General features: G+C 44.2%; 1 protein-coding gene across 12 annotated transcripts in view; it reads left to right on the forward strand.

The window, feature by feature from the left end:
- The first annotated feature begins 51 nt into the window (after positions 1 to 51).
- APBB2 (amyloid beta precursor protein binding family B member 2) overlaps positions 52 to 18,149 on the forward strand; it is a 369,238-nt gene continuing 351,140 nt past the window's right edge. For all 12 annotated transcript variants that reach the window (XM_024731651.1, XM_024731661.1, XM_024731662.1 and 9 more), the window contains exon 1: positions 52 to 236. The gene's annotated coding sequence lies outside the window, so the exon portion shown is untranslated. The remainder of the gene's footprint in view (positions 237 to 18,149) is intronic.

The following is an 18,149-nucleotide window of genomic DNA, read 5'->3' on the forward strand; positions in this document are numbered from 1 at the left end:
CCAGCCTCTCCGCGCAGCCGCCGCCAAAGCCCGGAGAAGTGGAATCTCGCCGGCGCCGCTCTCTGAGCGGGACTCGTGGAGCGGCACTGGGCATGCTCAGTGGCCAAAGCCAGTCCTGGTTTCAAGTAGGAAGCTCGTGCGCTGTGCCCGCAGCTGATCCTGGCGCTCCTGGCAGGGCGAGATTGGAGCAGAGCTGCCGGGCGCCGGAGCCGAGGCGAGCGCCGCGCGAACCGCCGGTGAGCCCCGCTTTCTTGCTTGCTTTTGCTCTCGACCCCGGGGCGGCCCGGGAGTACTGGTGAGAGACCCGGGCAGCGGCAGCAGCTTGCGGCGAGTGGCTGCGCGTAGCCGGGGCGGCTGCTCCTCTCCTCCCGGCCCCGAGGGCTGCGCGGCCACTGCCGCTTGCCCAGCCGTAGCCACAGCTGCAGCAGCTGCCACCGCATCTGCAGCGGGCGTCTGCTGCGGAGTCCCGTGCGCCCTGCGCCCGCGCCGCAGGGCTGGGTGGCACGGCGCCCGCGGGCTCACTCCTTGACTCCATCCCTCTGGCTTCTCGGCGCCCTCTTTCCATCGGCAGCCGGGGCTTTGCAGGGCCTGGGGCGGGGGAGACAGGGTTGGAGGGGGTGCTGGGCGGGGGCTGCGGAGGGGAAAAGTGAGGGTGGGCGCCGGCGGGGAAGAGCGCACACCCCCTTGCCCTGGCACCGGCCTCCGCTGTGCGGCTAGGCTCTCCCCGTGCGGCAGCGCGCTCCTGCCGGGGAGTTGAAGACCGAGCTGGCTTATAGGGGATTCAAAGGGGGAAAAGTTCATTTCCCCCTCGGAGGCAGGGAGCGTTTTAACTAGAAAATGGCTGTGCGAAGGGGACCGAATCAGGGAAGCTGGTCCTGAAATCCCCTCTGCTGCCCGCCGGGCGGAATGGAGGGTTGAACGCTAGAAATGACATTTGTGCGATGAAAAAGATTGCTGGACGGAGGGAGGGGTGCGGAGTCCCATAGAAACAATGAAAGGTGATCTTGATGTCGGCGGTGAGGTCTAGAACTGAGGGGGTCAGGGGCCAAGGGCCGAAGGAGCGTGGGACCTGGATTTAAAAAAATCATACATTGAAGAAATCAGATTTAGAGTTGTAGCCGTTTTGTAGTCAAGTTCAGCGCTGTTTAGAGCCATGACTGTCCCAGAAGGTTTTGGATGGATTGAGTGGTTGGGGAGGACCAACACTGAGAGGAGAATAAGGTCAGTGTCGGAAGCTCAGACGAGATTGGGCGCAGGTTTTTTAGAAGTCCCTCAGTCACTGGCTTTACATTGCGCCTGATGACTTAGGTAAAATACTTAAAGGATTATCATAAAATGATGCCAGCAGTGGTGTTTGAATTCCAAGAAATGAAGAAACTTTGTGAGGTTGGCACTGGTTTGTCATTTGTTTTAATATTTCACTGATTTAAAAAGCAAACAGTGGCATCCTGATCCTTTATTCTGGATTTGGTTCTCTTAAGTCTTTGGTTTATTTTTCTTGTCATGGATTTATACTTCAAATCTTGTCTTTAAATGACCATGATAATTAAGAATATCTGAATTCGGGTAGATGGCCTTTCAGGAAGGGGGATTTCTTTATGAAGCCGCTTTGTTGTGTTTTCAGTTTGTAGCTTGAAAGCAGTTATTTGTTCAACAGTTGTTCATCGTAACTTGCACAGTCCTAGAAAGGGCACTGTTTTGAAAGGATGACGTTTGTCAGGAGGATGAGGAACGTCCACGCTGGGGGAAATGCTGAGAGAACACAGGTGGCAGTAGAGTACAATGGTCCGGTAGTCAGAACACCTGGGGAAAACAGATGCAAGGTTTCTATAGCTGTCCTTTGGTCATCGGCTTACTATATGACCTCGAAAAATCACTCAGGGTCTTCCTAGGCTGGGCTTGATCTAGATATTTGCTCAGGGCCTTTGAGAAAGAACTCTAAAGTTGAGATCCTTTTCCAGGGAAGGTGTTTACTTCTTTCATTCTCTCTTCGAAAGGATACTTTTAACTAAGTAATTCATCTGCAGGGAGCCAGCAGGGTCCCCTTTTCTGAAACTTTTATAAAGTGGTAGTGGAAAAACTCGATGAGCTAAAGTGTGAAAGACTGGCTTTTTGCAGTTAACTGGAGTAATAAGAATACTGACTACAGAATCATCTAGGAAAAGTCTACTAAACAGTGCAAGAATCCACGTGTACAGAGATAAAATATTTTAAAACTTAACTTTTTATGTCATGTTTCAACTTTTTGATGACTTTTTTTTTTCTGCCACCAGAGAAACAAAAACAAACATCAAATTCTTTTTTTTTTTTTTCCTCTCTTTTCTGTTACAGCAGGAATTAATACTGAAAGGCTAGCCATTGTACTAGAACAGGGTTATGTTGATAACCCTAATTTCAGGATATCTAAATTTGTCTTTTAAGAGAAATGGAATGTTGTCTCTCTGTGCCTTCTTCAGTTACAGTTTTAAAATATTCAGTACCCTGATGATATAACCCCTGAACTTTTCCAGGGGCACAGGACAGACTTTTAGTAAAGTATTGTAAGAAGATATTACTACTTATGTGGGTGAGGTTATTTTCCTATCCCAAGTTAAGGAAAATAGCATTTGTTCATTATTTACTATGTGTCAAGTCTGATATTGAACTTCTTACATATCTTATGTGTCAGCATCTTTGACATAAATGTCAGTTTCCCAAGAAAGTCCCTCTGAGGAGGTGGACAGTCCTTTGCTTGTACAGCAATAGAACTTCAAAGTTTTATTTTATATGAGACTATCTTCAACTGTTTTCATTATTATTCAGTAAGCATTCTCTTGTATAACATATTTGTTATTTAGAATTAGACTTGATTGGAACAGCATGTCTTCAAAATGATTTGAATGTTTTTAAGAAGCCTCCCTCCAGGTTTAGAAACTGTTTTATGTTCATTTATTTTCAACAACATTGTACTACCAACAAATAAGTGTAAGGAAGATAAGCCCAGATTACCCATTTTAATTTTATGTGTTATTAGTGTATATTCTGCATGTTGATGGCGTTTCTTTCGGTTGAAATAGTTTGTCAAAGGCAGAGTGACAGATTCTCCATAATAAAGGGTCTGGTGGGATTTGACCCTGGGCCAGGGTCGTCCACTACTTAAATTTACTGTGTGACCTTGGGAAAGTCAGTTCACTTCTTTGGATCTCAGTTTTCCCATATGTAAAATGAGAGCGTAACAGTAGAAAGCACCCTCTGGGTGTCTGTTGGGCCTTCATGTCCCATTCCAGGGGCCTGTGATGCATCCATTTGGAAAGGGGCACTATAGATAAAACCTTAGATGAAGCCGATTTTGTTTCACTAAGTCTGGCCTGTCCTGCTTTGTGGAATGCCCTTCCCTTTTTTTGGCCAATTCCTACGTCCCCGTTCTGGTTTTTATTTGTCAAAGGATGGTTGTCATAACATTAATTCTTTGTGGCGCTGCAAGGTTTAGGTAGGAGATAAGGTAATGATTAGATTTGGGTAGAGCGCCGTAGATATTTGAAACTGTTTTACGGCATCTTCTGAGGAAACACTCTGCTCTTGGGCATGCAGGTAATCCAATGAATATGTCTCCTCTGGGGCTGTAGAGGACGCTGCCCTGTACCTTGGTTGCCGGGGCCTACCCATGTGAAATTTGGATAAACTTTTCCCATGTCCCTGTCCTGCCGATTCAGCTGTTGATCAGAATTGCCGCCCTTGGTCTCTGGAATAAAATTATCATTATCAGTTCATGTTAGCACCATCGCTGTATTGAGCAGGTGCTGTACTGATCTGCTGCCGTAGTAGCAGGAGTGATGGCTGTCGGGATGCAGCTACGTGAACTTTTCTTCTGGCAAGCCATGATGATGGGGCAGAGAGCAAAGGAAACCTGGTGTTTGTAGTGTACTTTGCTTTTAAGATGGTCACAAAACTCAGCCTCATTAACGTTTAAGTGAGGCAGGTGAAGAGAAGCCAGAGTTGTCAACGTTTAAATAAGTGATAATCAATAGTAAGTCTAGAGCTTCTGATCATAACTAGGCTCCAGTGTTGCCGGGCCTGTGGTAGGAGCGGGGCAGTAACTGCGAACACCAGGTGAGAGCTGGAAGAGAGGAAGGACATGGAGGCTAGAAAGTCAAGTCATCACAACTTGGCAAGAAGTAAGAAGCCTTGATCGGTTTAAAGGTATCAGAGGCCATTGGGTGTAGAGTTACAGGAGACATTCCCTCTGTACATGACCTTATTTCCATAATATTTGGATCCTACCTAGTCTTCTAAGCATTGAACAAATGCTAGGGCAGGCATTACTTTTACAAGCAGGAAAAAAGTCACAATGTATCACTTATTGGTGTATAAAATGTGCAGATTCATATGGACAGCTATGGAAAGAGAACATGTGAAAAATAAATGGTATGGAATTATAGATTAAGGTTTTTCTTTATTGTTTGTGAATGATTTGGTCACTGTAGATAAAGCGAACCATTCTATCCTTTGCCTCTTGTGAAAATCTTGCAAAATTTTGTCTGCTAGGCGATAACTGAGGTTTTTGCAGTATAACTCTCCTGGAAAGTATGCTTCAGGAATGCTTGGAGTAGGAGGCAGAATGGTTTGTTTTGATTTTTACCTTTCAAGTTGACTAAAACGACTGCACTTTTGGAACTGAGCTAGGAGAAGTGTGTGCTTTGGAGGACAAGGTTGGGGAGAACTTGCAGAGCTCCAGAGAGTGAAGGGAACCTCTGTTGTTGAAGAAGGAAGACTTGGCATTACCGGTGGTATGGAAGGCAGCGTTTCCCAAATCGCTCCCCTATGAATCAGAGCTTAGTTTCTACACAATATGAAAGTAACTGAGTGTCTACTATGTGCACGTCACAGTGCTAGGGCTGTTGTCTGTTGGTGAGGTTTCCACTCTCCTTATCCAAGTGATGGTGATGGCAGTGTAGTGAATATTTCATAAGTGTGTTCAAATTGGATGTGTCCTTTTCTCTGAGATTATATCATTTGGATATGGGGTAAGATTTCTTTTACAAATTGATGGGAATATTTTTATTTGGCAGCTTAATGGTCCATGAAATTGATAAGTCTGGGAATCTGGGCCTGAGATGTAGAGAGCTCTGCCCTCAGGCTCAAGTTGAATAGTAGAGGCCAGGCCAAACTGGAGCTTCTGGGTGGGCTGATGGCGCCTCCAGGCCTTCCAGGAATGTGGAGTCATTGGTACAGACCCAAGGTCCTAGGAGCTGAGAAGAAGCTAATTTTGAAAGTGCTCTGGGAACCAGTGAGTATTTTTGAATTATAGCCCAAGACTGACAAGGAAAACGCCAAGATGAAAGATGAGGTTCTGAGAGAGCAGAAAGGACAAGGGACTGAAATGTGAATTTTAGCAGGCTGGGCTGCGAAATGACACATCTTGGTTTTTGTTTCTTTGCATACAGGCCTCTTTTTGCCCAAACAGCATGCTTTAGCAATTCAGGATTGGTGATTCTAGGAAATGCTGATGGAGTTACAGCCATAGAACCGGGAGTTGTGTCATAGCCGGCTTGGTTTGGATCTATGCAGTGCCATGCCCTCCAGGGTGAGCCTTGATAAGTCGCTAGAGTAAGTTTAAGAATAATTTGCTCATGGAATTGGTATTATTCACCTTTAGTTTGAGTTGCTCTTAGTGGGTGGGAGGAGAGGAAAAAAAACCCAAATTATTTTTGAGTTTCAAATAGTAGCTTAAGAAAATAGGTAATGTATTTTCAGATAATACTTAAAAAATCTGTGCTTCGTAATATCTGGATCTCACTGGTCGTAATAATAATATATTATTAATATTGTGGATCTCTTTGTACAAAGAGCTTTACAGCTGTCACCCTATTTAATTCTTACAAATACTGTAGTGCTATTCCTATTTTAGAGAAAAGGAAACTGAGGTCCTTTTCACTAAAGGCTACACAGTGAACAGTGATGCTTGCCTTGGAACTGTGATCAACACAGAGGAGTCTATGGGTTGCTGAGGAACTGCCAGGGTGAAGAAAAAACATTTATTAATTAAGGGCCACCTCTGCCTGGTGCTATACCGGGAAACATTTCACTTTGTCTTTCGGGGTACCCTCTTCTTTTTTCCCTTTTTATAGGTGAGGAAACTCTGGTTCAGAAACATTAAAGGACTCACCCAGGCCCTAAACAAAGCCTGTATTATTATTTCCACCACAACATGAAACTTTCCTAGATTCAGCCTTGGGCAGAAGGTGCAAATTTCTCCTTTTGTCCATTTTCAAAATCCCGTTAACCTAAATCTGCATATGCTTAGTGGTGGAGCTGTTGCCTCCAGATTACGGCCCCCACGTGCATTTCTTTCGTCTGAACACAAATTGAATAGTTGGAAAATCCACATATAATTTCTAAATGTGTCTGAAACTAAGGGTTGCTGTGTTGAATCTCTCTGGGCAGATTCCAGTCTAGGATATTTCTATTGTGAATACAATACACCAGAATCTGATTAGCTGTCACATGCCAATCATGAGGCAGTGTTGGGGTGACAGAGGCCTTTGATGACTTCAGAAAGTTGATGTGAGGATTTCAGGGCCTCTCCAGCAGCGCTGAGGCTCACTTGAGACTTCTGGCTGCTAGAGAGAGGATGGTGGGTACCCCTTTCTGGGAGCATCAAACTCCTGCTTGATGGCTTTGTTCTTACCTTCAGATCTTCATTTGGTTCCCCAAGTAGACCTTTGTCCTGGGTAGTAGAGTCAGCCAGCAGACCTGCCACATTGAGTGTCTTGATTTGCTGGGCAGTACTCTGTATCGGTGGAAGTTATGAATAAATAGAATTTCCTTACGAGTTAGGTTTCTTGAGTTGATTCATTCTTGAGTGAACAAATACAACTGAATTTTTGAGTAGAAATGAGGCATGGTCTGGACTCACAGTGATCTCAGAGGGGCGTAGATACTTCGGGAAACACTGATTCAACGTTACATTCTGAGCAGAGCCTCTTATCCTCCCCGATAACCAAGTTTTATTTTTTTTATACCTTTTCCAGATCACTAGTGCAGACAGACATGCATTCATTTGGGTACACTCAGAAACTTCGGCTTCGTTTGTCCATGCCTTTGTTCAGCAAATGTTTATTGAACACATACTTGGTGCCAGGTACAGTGGGAAGTTCAGGAAGACAGAAAGGAATGTACCAGAGTGTCAATATAAGGTGCTTCAGTAGAGGCATGTGTGTGAGGCTCTGAGGGAGGGGAGAGTAGGGAGGCCTTACAGGCCTTATAGGAGTCGTGGCAAAGGACTGTGGCAGAACCTGCTACAGAAAACCCTTCAGCTGTCTCCTTTTCCATTTTTCTTTGGCTTAGTGGAAGTGTTGTAGCCTGCTTCTTCTATCCAACACCTAGGATTTGCCACTGCTTCTATAAAGGACCTAGAGATTTGGCCTTTCAAATCTCTGTAGCTGTAGTTTTCAGAGGGAGCAGTTTTGCTCTCTGGGGAACATTTGGCAGTACTCCCTGGAAACATTTTTGATTGTCATGATTATGGAAGAAGTACTGCTGGCATCAAGTGCGTGGAGGCCAAGGATGCTGCTAAATATCTTGCAGTGTGTGCACAGGGCAGCCCTATGGGGAGGCAGGTGAAATTTGGTGGTTACCAGCCAGACTTTTAGGATTCCAGTACTGCTCTGCAATTTCATAGCCACGTGATCTCGGACACCACAGTTACACTTGGACAACAGAATTACACCGTGCCTCAGTTTCCTCATAGTGTGGTAGTTATGAGGATTTCGTGAGGTAAGGTATGATAAGGGCTTACGGCAGTACTTGGGGGAGTTCCTTGGTGGTCTAGTGGTTAGGATTTCGGTGCTTTCACTGCTGTGGCCCGGATTCAATCCCTGGTCGGGGCAAGCCGTGCGCCGAGGCCAAAAAAAACAACAGAAAAACCCCAAACAAACAAACAAACAAAGAAACAATACTTGGCATAAAGTAAGACCTTAACAGCTATTATTATTTTTAGTTTTAAGCAGCAACTTTAACTTTTGTCTCTGAAGAGCTTGAGTTGGAGAATCCAGGACAGCTGAGCTTATGGCACCGCCTCTCAGTATGCTTTGGGGTAAGAATTGACCATTGTTTTTGTTTCTCTTGTTCCTTTTCGGCCATGGGTTTTATTTTCCACTGTTACCACCTCTTGATTCTAGGGCTTTCCTTTGCCTTTCATCCATTTTTTTTCTCAGGGACCCAAATGCCTTTAATGAACCGTCCCCCTAGAGGGCTGAGAAACATATTTAAGATTTTCCTTAGCTCTGTCTATTTTGGGAATGGTGAGAAAACGGGAAGAAGGTCAAGGGAGATGTTGCATTACTTCCTGATTGTCACAGCTCCCTTCTTTATCAAATTCCATGCAGGATTGAGAGGCAGGTGGTACCGTCTGCTTAGTAACTCTTCCCTCTACGCCCACCAGCTCCACCCCCAAGTTAGGTGCCTGCTATTTCCAAAATATCCTGTAATTGGGTCACAGCATTATCTGCCTGCTGGAGATCATTTCTAAAAATCAAAGTAAAGACTCGGTCTGTCTCAGAGGGATTTGAAATGTCTCTGTCCTCTACCTCTGGGCTTTGCAGAGTTGTTCTGGAAACAAAAGAAAGCAGACTTGTTATCTCGATTAGGTGGCAGTCTCTCTGTGGCCTAGAGCTGTGTCATATTTTCACTTGCACATGCGCTCAAACCACGGTCCTTTCTGACTTTCAGCTGGAAGGTGAGCTTGTGGACTCCACACAACAGATCAAATTTACTGTTGAATTTTTATAACGTGATTGACTTGTAAAGGTTTTCCTTCAGTGTTTTGAATGGTATCAACAGACTAGAGAAAAATTAAGTTCAGTTGATATAGGTTTCTAACTTCCTTCCCCATGACACTGTCCTCTCTCCCCTGAATGAGAGCAGTGGCCTCTCAGTGGCCTCTCGGCTTGTCCAGCTCCATTCAATCAGTTTGGCTTTCCAAGTGCTGGGCGCCGTTCCAAACGATGCACATGGAAACTGACTGGGACGGCCACTGCCTCTGACAGCTAAAGAACTAGCTACGGTAAAATGCGATGTGTGCTTCCCAGATCAGCATCTGCTCTGTTTGGGTGTGGGGTGTGTGTCGGGCAAGCTTCCCAGGAGAAGGGATGCTCCATCTATACTACCGCACACCAGGTCTCTCCGTCTCTGCCGCTGTGTAAGGTGCCCCTGACTCCCAGCTCCGAAGCGTGCCTCCCCTTTCTTCCCACCGCTCTTGCCTCTCACCTAGGAGTCTGCAGCTCCTCCTCCAGGGCCTCTCCTTGTTCTCAACAGGGTCTCCGAGGTCATCTCTTGAGATCCGCAGGCCTGGGCACGCCCACCCCACCCGCAGGGGCTCCTCGCTGCCCTCAGGAGGAAGCCCAGCTCCTTGGCACCGCATCTGAGCCCCTCGTGGCCTGCTTGCTCTGCATCTCGTGCTCTGAGCTCGGGCCACACGGTATTTACAACACGACAGTTTTCTCTGGCCTTTTGTCCTATTCCCATCGCCTGCAACCATCCCTGCCGTCTGTGTGCTCTTTACCTGCTTGACTTTCGTTCCTCCTTTCGGGAAGTAGCTTAATCATCACCCACCTCAGTGTGCGGCAGGGTGACCTGAGGGCTCTTTAAAACACACGCGGCCGGCCCCACCCCAGGGCTTCTGATCCCATAGGCCTGTGGTGTCTGTAGCCTGATGAAAGCTTGCAGTTTAATGATTTCCCAGGAGATGCTGATTCTGGTTATCTGGGGACTGCGCTTGGAACATGGTCACCCAGGACAGGGTGACTGGTTCTTCTCACTCCCATGGTGAGCTCCCTCACACCCACTTACATCCCACCTTTGTTAGCACGCAGAATTGTAACCGTTTACTTCCCTGGCTCCTTTTCCAGTCCATAAGCCCTGGAGGGAGAGCACTGTGGCTTCTTCATCTTTGTGTTCCCAGGGTTTTGGAAGTCCTGGGTGCTTGATTAACATTTGTCAAAGAATGAGTATGTCAATGAACAAGAATGTTGTCGTTGGAGGCTTTGATAAATATGCCCCAGGACATTTTCAGCAGCTAGTTTTCCTGAGAGTTTATCCCCAGATATGGTGGTATAGGCTTATAGTATGATGTTAATGGGGTCGGTATGAGTTAACATAAGAGCCGATTAACTTTGTGGTTTTTGTGTCCAGATTCTAGAGAAGTCTAGGGGAGGGGCTACCTTTAAACCCATTATTGTTTCTGGAATGAATCAAAAATACATCGTTTTCTTATAGTGGCTCAGGATGAAAATATGTGTTCACAGGAAATGCAGATGTCATTTAATTTAGCCACAGCATAAGCATGGCCCCTTTATTTGAAATAATAAATCGTATTGAACTGAAATTAAGTATAACCAGATGTTTAATCATTTCTCCAAGCCAGAAGGAGGGATAGCCAGAATACTTCATTTCCTTATTCATTCTGCAAATGTTTATTAAGCACTTACTATGTGCCAGTGGGTTCGAGGGGCATGGCGATGATTAAAACACTCTGCTGTCTCTGTGGGAGGGTCTGTGAAGAAATAGAGACGGGTGATGTGATGTAAAGTGCCTAGTGGGTTTCTTTAGATCAAGTGGTCCTAGTATGTGTCTATTAAGCTGTGTCCTTAGTGACAGTAAGTGATGGCCATGCCAGGATCATGGAGAGGAGCAATTTTAGGCCAGGAGAATGGTACAGAGGGCCTCACTTTAAAGCATCTCTTGGTGGCAGGGAGGATAAGTTAGGAGTTTTGGATTAACAGATACACACTACTATATATAAAACAGATAGGGCTTCCCTGGTGGCACAGTGGTTGAGAGTCTGCCTGCCGATGCAGGGGACACAGGTTCGTGCCCCGGTCCGGGAAGATCCCACGTGCCGCGGAGCGGCTAGGCCCGTGAGCCATGGCCGCTGAGCCTGCGCGTCTGGAGCCTGTGCTCCGCAACGGGAGAGGCCACAGCAGTGAGAGGCCCGTGTACCGCAAAAAAAACAAAAAGCAAACAAACAAACAAAAAACAGATAAACAACAGGGACCTACTGTATAGCAGAGGGAACTATATTCAGTATCTTGTAATAACCTATAATGGAGAAGAATCTGAAAAAGAATACACACACACACACACACACACAATTGAATCACTTTGCTGTATACCTGAAACTAGCACAGCATTGTGAATCAACTATACTTTAATAAAAAAAAAGATACTCAAGGAATACGCCCCCCCTCTCCCCGCCCCAAACGAAAAAAGCTCCTTAAGGAGCCCTAATGATCCTGTAGTCCTGAAAACTGGATTGATACCACATTATTATTGTGCCTGGTCATCGGTCATCCAGGCTTCGGCTCTAGGCTTGCTTCCAGGTACTCTAAAGCAGTGTTTCTCAAAGTGATTGGAAACCTGAGTGATTGGAAATATATTGTGAATAAAGGTTTCTGCCATTAAATTCAGAAAATTGTGTATACCTACTCTCCATCAGCATATTTAAGAAGTCCTGCTGAAAAGAAGTTTGTTAACTTCCTTTAACCCAGCATTTGCCTGTGGGTGCATCTTGCACAGTCTCTTCTGAACTGGTGTTTCTTGGCGCACACCTTGGACAGCCAGCTCTAGAAGTTCTGCTTTGCATGCCCCTGAAAGAACATTTCACGTGAGGCAGACTTCTCCGCTCACCCTTCAGTGTTTTCTCATCATTGTGGAGGACTGCAGGATCTTCAGTGGGGACAGCATTTCTTTTATTGGTTTTCCTCATGCCTGATCAGTTGATCAGTCCCACTGGCTTGGGTCCAAAGATAAATGGCATCTCGAGCCGGAGAGATCATTGCTCACTTGATGCATTTAGGGGAGGAGCTGGCTAATGGAGAGTGGTTTTTGACTTGAATTGTTCAAATTACGACTTCATTCCATCTTTCGGATATCTAGACATTGTCTTGGAGGCCAGCTGACTCTAAGTGGACAGAGGGAGAGAGGAGTGACCAGCTGGAGTTGAGCATTAGGTATGAGAAAAATAAACTTGGGGTCAGACTTGGTTAAGCCTGTCCTGGGTTTTTGCTGACATTTTGGAATCTTGAGCCCGACTTAAAAGAATATTGGCTTTTAGATTTTTTTCTGTTGAGGTGTGTTTAGTTTTGGTCCTACGTGAGGTCAGAGCTGATGGGCTAGGTCTGTCTTTGTGAAGAATTTCATTCTCTGATCATCTTTATGGTTGTAGTTTGGCACAGAGGGCAGGAAACGGACTAGGTCGGGCGAGCTCACTGAAAATTTTCATTGGAGGGAGAGCCCTGGATGAGTCTTTTTGAAAGAATATTTGCATAGATAGAATAATTCAGAGTAAAAGAGTGTTGGTTCAGTTTTCAGGGATGGGAGGAGGCCCCTATCCTGTGCTGCTGATTTTGAATGCTTGGGGCAACTCCCAGAAAGATGCAGTAGGACTTAACTGAGAAGAGGGTTAAAAGAAGCTGCAGATATAGGTGGAATAGCCCCCAAAACCCTCCACCCAGGGAAGGAGCCAGTGTGGAGCACAAGGAGAATTAGGGCTGGGGGTCCCTGGGGGTTCCTTCTAGTTCTGGGAATTTAGACTTTGAATTTGCAGTGATTGGTGCTTTTGGGTCCCCCTTGTCAGGGTACTCTTTTCTTGGCATTGGTGCTTTCCCTAAATGGGACAGTACCTTTAGTGTGAACAGTAGATTCGTTGCATACCATTACTGTGGTCAGTATCTCCATGTCTTCAACCACCTATTATCCTGAATTTCAGGGGGAAAAAAACCCCCGTGTTTGAATTAATCATATTGCAATGATTTGAGCAGAAAATGTATGAGCAGTGGTGCAACAGAAGTAACACTCACCACTCTTATTCATGAGACTTAGCAATTGGGTCAGTGTCGTTTTCTAAAAATGTCTTTTTTTCCAGGACTTGAGGTTATTTGTACTAAAATAAATAGGGGAAGTCTTGCATTCCATCTACTTAACATATAATGGTCTCCCGATCAAAGCCATCTCCTGCTGACTTGAGTTTTATTTTAGCTTAAGTCATTTTCCTTTACTGGTACCAGATCGTGCTGTTATGTGTATATTTTACAAGCTGCAAGCAGAAATAAAAAGCAAAACTAAGATGTGGCATTGTATTGAATTTTGTCTTTTTCCCCCTTTTGTTCTGAGAACATGTGGCTTACAAGAAAAACCAATAAAGATAGACGACTGGGGAGAGTGTTGATTTGTGGCATTATTATCTTTATTTCTTGTAAAGAAAACAGGATTTTCATTAGATGCTATTGTGCTGTTTTCCATTGAGAGAGATAATAGTGGGATGGATGGCCCCATTCAGAGTCTATATACATTTTTGCTTAACATTTAAATGATTTTTGCATGAACATTTGTAAAGGTGTTTCTTTCTTTCTGCAGCACCAGCTATTAAACAGTGTGGTGCTCTCTTGCCCAAAACGATTTCTTTCCATAGGAGAGCTCGGTGGATACACGTTTTTATGAAATCACATTTGCTTTTCCTTAGTGTTGACCTTGAAAGCTAACTTTTGAAATGCTTGCAGATATATCTTTTTGATAGATGGTTAGGTCAAAGGAGGATACCCAGTGTGATGTGATTTTTTTTTTTTTAACATCTTTATTGGGGTATAATTGCTTTACAATGGTGTGTTAGTTTCTGCTGTATAACAAAGTAAATCAGCTATACGTGTACATATATCCCCATATCTCCTCCCTCTTGTGTCTCCCTCCCACCCTCCCTATCCCACCCCTCTAGATGGTCACAAAGCACCGAGCTGATCTTCCTGTGCTATGCGGCTGCTTCCCACTAGCTATCTATTTTACTTTTGGTAATGTATATATGTCCATGCCACTCTCTCACTTCGTCCCAGCTTACCCTTCCCCCTCCCCATGTCCTCAAGTCCATTCTCTACATCTGCGTGTGATGTGATTTTAAACATTTCATTTGCATAAAGCAAAAGTTCGTGGGAGAATGAGTAGAAACAAGTAGAGATTTCACAGTGATGTTGGGGATGACTCTGCTGGCTTTCCCTCTCTTCTTCCCCAGCCACCCTCAGTGTTTCTGTATCCTTTTAGCAATGAGTAAAAGGGAAAAACATAATTCTCATGTATTCATTCTTAATTCAGCTAAAGGATGTGCATTTCAGGGGTGTTTCTTCAAGGAGACTAACTGGGAACGAAAGAGAACTGGCATCATGCTTAGTGAAATAAACCGGTCACGAAAGGACCAATATCGTATGAATGTCTTTATATGTGGTGCCTGGAGAAGTCAGGTTTATAGAGACAAAGTGGAAGGTGGTCGCCAGGGCCTGGAAGGAAGAGGTTATAATGGGGAGTTATTGTTTAATGGGTTCAGAGTATCAGGTGGGGAAGATGAAAAAGTTCTGGAGATGGATGGTGGTGATGGTTGCACAGCACTGTGAATGTACTTAATTCCACAGAACTGTACACCTAAAAATGGCTAAAATGATAAATTTGGTTATGTACACTTTACCACAATTAAAAAAAAAGTTTAACCCCCCCCCCAAAAAAAAAAAAAGAGAGAGAACTGGTCCTGTGTCCTCACCAGCAGAGGTACCGTGACCCAAGGACTTCTGACTTATTGTCAACGTGGAACCTGAAGGAGTTAATTTGCACTGGACTGAAGCTGCTGGGGCAGCTGTTCTGATGTCTGTGCAATCTGCCCCCGGGGCTGAGGCTCCGAGATTGTGTGGGTTCCCAGGACCCCAGGAGCTGGGGAGGGTACAGGTGCCAGTCAGCTGAACCTGATCCTCAACTCCTGTGTTTTCAAAAGCTTTCTTTAGTGTAGGACTAACACTGATCCAGACAAGTTTGAAATCGTGAATTGGGTATGCTCTATGTGGGTCATGTTTTTGGCCATGTATGTTACTGACTTCTGCTTTGAAGATGAAGCGATTTGGTAAAAATTAATCTTCATTGGGATGTCCTCAAAAACTGTGGCACCTTTCCCACCTATTCTGTTGAGTGTGCCCTCATAGCCAAGTGACCAGCTGGCCTCACCCTTCTTTTGCCTTGTCCATTTGTGGTTCTAAAGAGAGCATGGACTTCAGATCTAGACAGAGCCGAGTTTCACTTTGGGCCCTGCCTTGGGATAGGTGGATATAGGTGGGTGCCCTGCCTGAGCCCCAGTTTCTCTCTATAAAATATCTAGAGTGATACCTACCTGGGTGGGAGGGTTTCCTGTGATAATGTGAAAATGTGTGCTATAAAGTGATCAAGATATTTACTGCCTTGATTTCCTGTTGTTGAAGTCGTTGGTAGGTGGACCAGGCATTTTAGATTAACTCCACATTGGTTACTGTGCTGTGGAAGATGGTCCTTGATCAAAAACTTACATATGTTTAGTATTAAAATATTTAAACAGATAATTCTTTTAAAGAAGAATGATGGGGAGATATTTGTAATTGGTAGTAGGTTTTTTTTGTGTGTGTGTGGTACACGGGCCTCTCACTGCTATGGCCTCTCCCGTTGCGGAGCACAGGCTCCGGACACGCAGCCCCAGCGGCCATGGCCCATGGGCCCAGCCGCTCCGCGGCATGCGGTATCCTCTCAGACCGGGGCACGAACCCGCGTCCCCCGCATCGGCAGGCGGACCCTCAACCACTGCGCCACCAGGGACGCCCGGTAGTAGGTTTTTAATGCTTTATATTCAACTACATAGTCTTGGTGTTGACTGCTACCTCCCCCCTCCCCTTTAAGTATCTTCAGAGAATGTGGATGACAGTTCCTCAGTGTCTTTGATGCCTCATATTATAGTTTAATAGGTGTGGAAGACCTATGGGCTGGATTTGATGCTGGATTGGTCTCTATCAGCAAAAGTTACCTACTTTTTCTCACCTGAAGAGGATCCTGTAGAGATTATAAGGGTTAATGTTTATTGGGCACCTCCTGTGACACCTCCTGTGAGACAGCAGCCACTGTCTGTGATGCATGTGTTAACGTGGAGATCATTTGGTCCCATGCACCTGTGAAGTAGCTGCTGTAGTTATCTGCAGATACAGGTGGGGAAGCTGAGGCTCACCCAGTTTGTCCCAGGGCACACAGCTAGAGCAGGTGATAGGATTGGGCTGAGTGTAGATTATGAGAACAGAACTCGGCATGGGGAAGGCACTCGGTAAATGTGAACGCAGGTGCTTGAGTACACACACATACCCTTTAATTGATATTTCCCTGAGACACAAGAGCATTGCAAAATCAGGAAATATCCTGGGAAAGTAGAGAGAGTCTAAGGACCAACCAGCATGAGAAAGCTCGTGTCAGAAACACAAACTGTGTTTTGTTGTAATTGTAGCTGCTTTGCATTTCTTTCTAATTGCTGTTTTAAACACAGAAAATGTCTATACTCTCTGTAGGTTAATATATACTTTCAAAGGATTGTAACTGGGGTTGTGATGTTTTTCTTGAGGAAAAAAATCAGTTATTTCTTTAATCATCGAGCATTCTGTCCTGAGAATGAGCTCAGTATAATTAGAGAGGATAAGCTCCAGCCGCCAGGGGTGAGCAACTGGCGGTCTTGAAATGTTCTGTAAATGTATTAGTCTGAAAATTGCATTTTAATGCAGTGTACTAGCAAAATTGAATTTTACTTGCTAATTTATTCCATGTTAATAGTGACCTTTTTCTACAGGAAGCCTGTTACTTTATTAAAAAAAATATATAGGTCATTTGTTTCTTCCAAAATAATTGAACGATCTTTTGGAATAACCTATTAGTACTTCCACTTCTATTTGAGTCAGGATAGTGATGGAATACAAGAAAGCAGATAGAATTTCAGGTCAAGAATTTGATTTTAGGAAATATCATTTTCCCTATGATGTTTGCTTTGACTAGCTTTGGTGTACTGTGCATCCTGATTTAAATGCTATATTTTGATATTTAAAATGAGTTAAGGCAACTTTGTGGTCCTTTTTGCCATCTAGGTGATGCTAGTATAATAAAATGTATTCATTGAATTAGTTATCAATAATGTCATCTAAGAAAACCATCTTAATAATTCCTGAGTCGTGAGTTGGTTAACAATTATTTATGCCAGAGAATTTCCCCAAGTCTGTTTTAATAAACAAACAAATAAATAAATAATTTATTTATTTGGCTGTGCTGGGTCTTAGTTGCGGCACACGGGATCTTTAGTTGCGGCATGCAGGATCTTTAATTGTGGCATGCGGGCTCTTTTAGTTGTGGCATGTGGGCTCTTAGTTGGGGCATGTAGGATCTAGTTCCCTGACCAGGGATCGAACCTGAGCCCCCTGCATTGGGAGCGTGGAGTCTTAACCGCTGCACCACCAGGGAAGTCCCTAAAGGGCCAAATTCTGAATTAGCCTGTTTTGGAAATTTGTGGTTGTTTCCTTAGCATACAGAGAAAATCAGGCTTCCAGTGTGTGGTAAAGGTATTTCACATGATTGACAGATAAAGAAAGCACAGTTGATGAAGGGTGAATGTGCAAGTTTGACATTAGACTCTGGAGGTATAGGAAAGCTATCAATGGGAGAAATTTGAAACACACCTGTTTACCTGCATAGTTGTGTACTTCATTTACATGTTTCCTTGAGGGCTAATTTTTGTTAATAAAAATTTGAAGGCCGCATGTAATCTTTAACTGTTAGCTGTAGGCCCCAAAGAGTCAAAAGAAATGGATACTTCTCTTAAGAGTTTTAAAAGAGAATATCAAATGATTATAGGTCACTATTATAGAATATTGTTTGATGATTGTTCATTGGTCAAAATTCAGAAGTATTGCCTTGATGGAAGAAATGGAGAGAGAAATGAAGAGAGTGGGAAGGTAAGCAGATTATAAGTATTTTACTTTGAATTTTTCTGGTATATTAACTGGCTTCCATTCTAGGGAAATACTTGCTTTTTTATGATAAACTTTCTGATTTACTTAAAATATGTTTACATTTTGATTGTGTTCTGTTTACCTTGTATGTAAAGAAACGCTTGAATCTCAAACATTTAACCCTTGAATCTCAAACATTTAAGCACTCCCCTCTGTATTCAAAAGAGTGATTTGAGAGCTAACAAATTTTGCACCGATCAAGAGAATTAACTGGCTAGAAAAACGGAGTCATTTCCCTGCATCTGTGGAGTCAGTTCTGTATAGGGTATTTGTTACCTTCAGAACTGTGTCTCTCCCCTT

Source organism: Neophocaena asiaeorientalis, unplaced genomic scaffold (genome assembly GCF_003031525.2).
Source record: "Neophocaena asiaeorientalis asiaeorientalis breed wild unplaced genomic scaffold, Neophocaena_asiaeorientalis_V1.1 scaffold39, whole genome shotgun sequence".
Taxonomy (NCBI): Eukaryota; Metazoa; Chordata; class Mammalia; order Artiodactyla; family Phocoenidae; genus Neophocaena; species Neophocaena asiaeorientalis.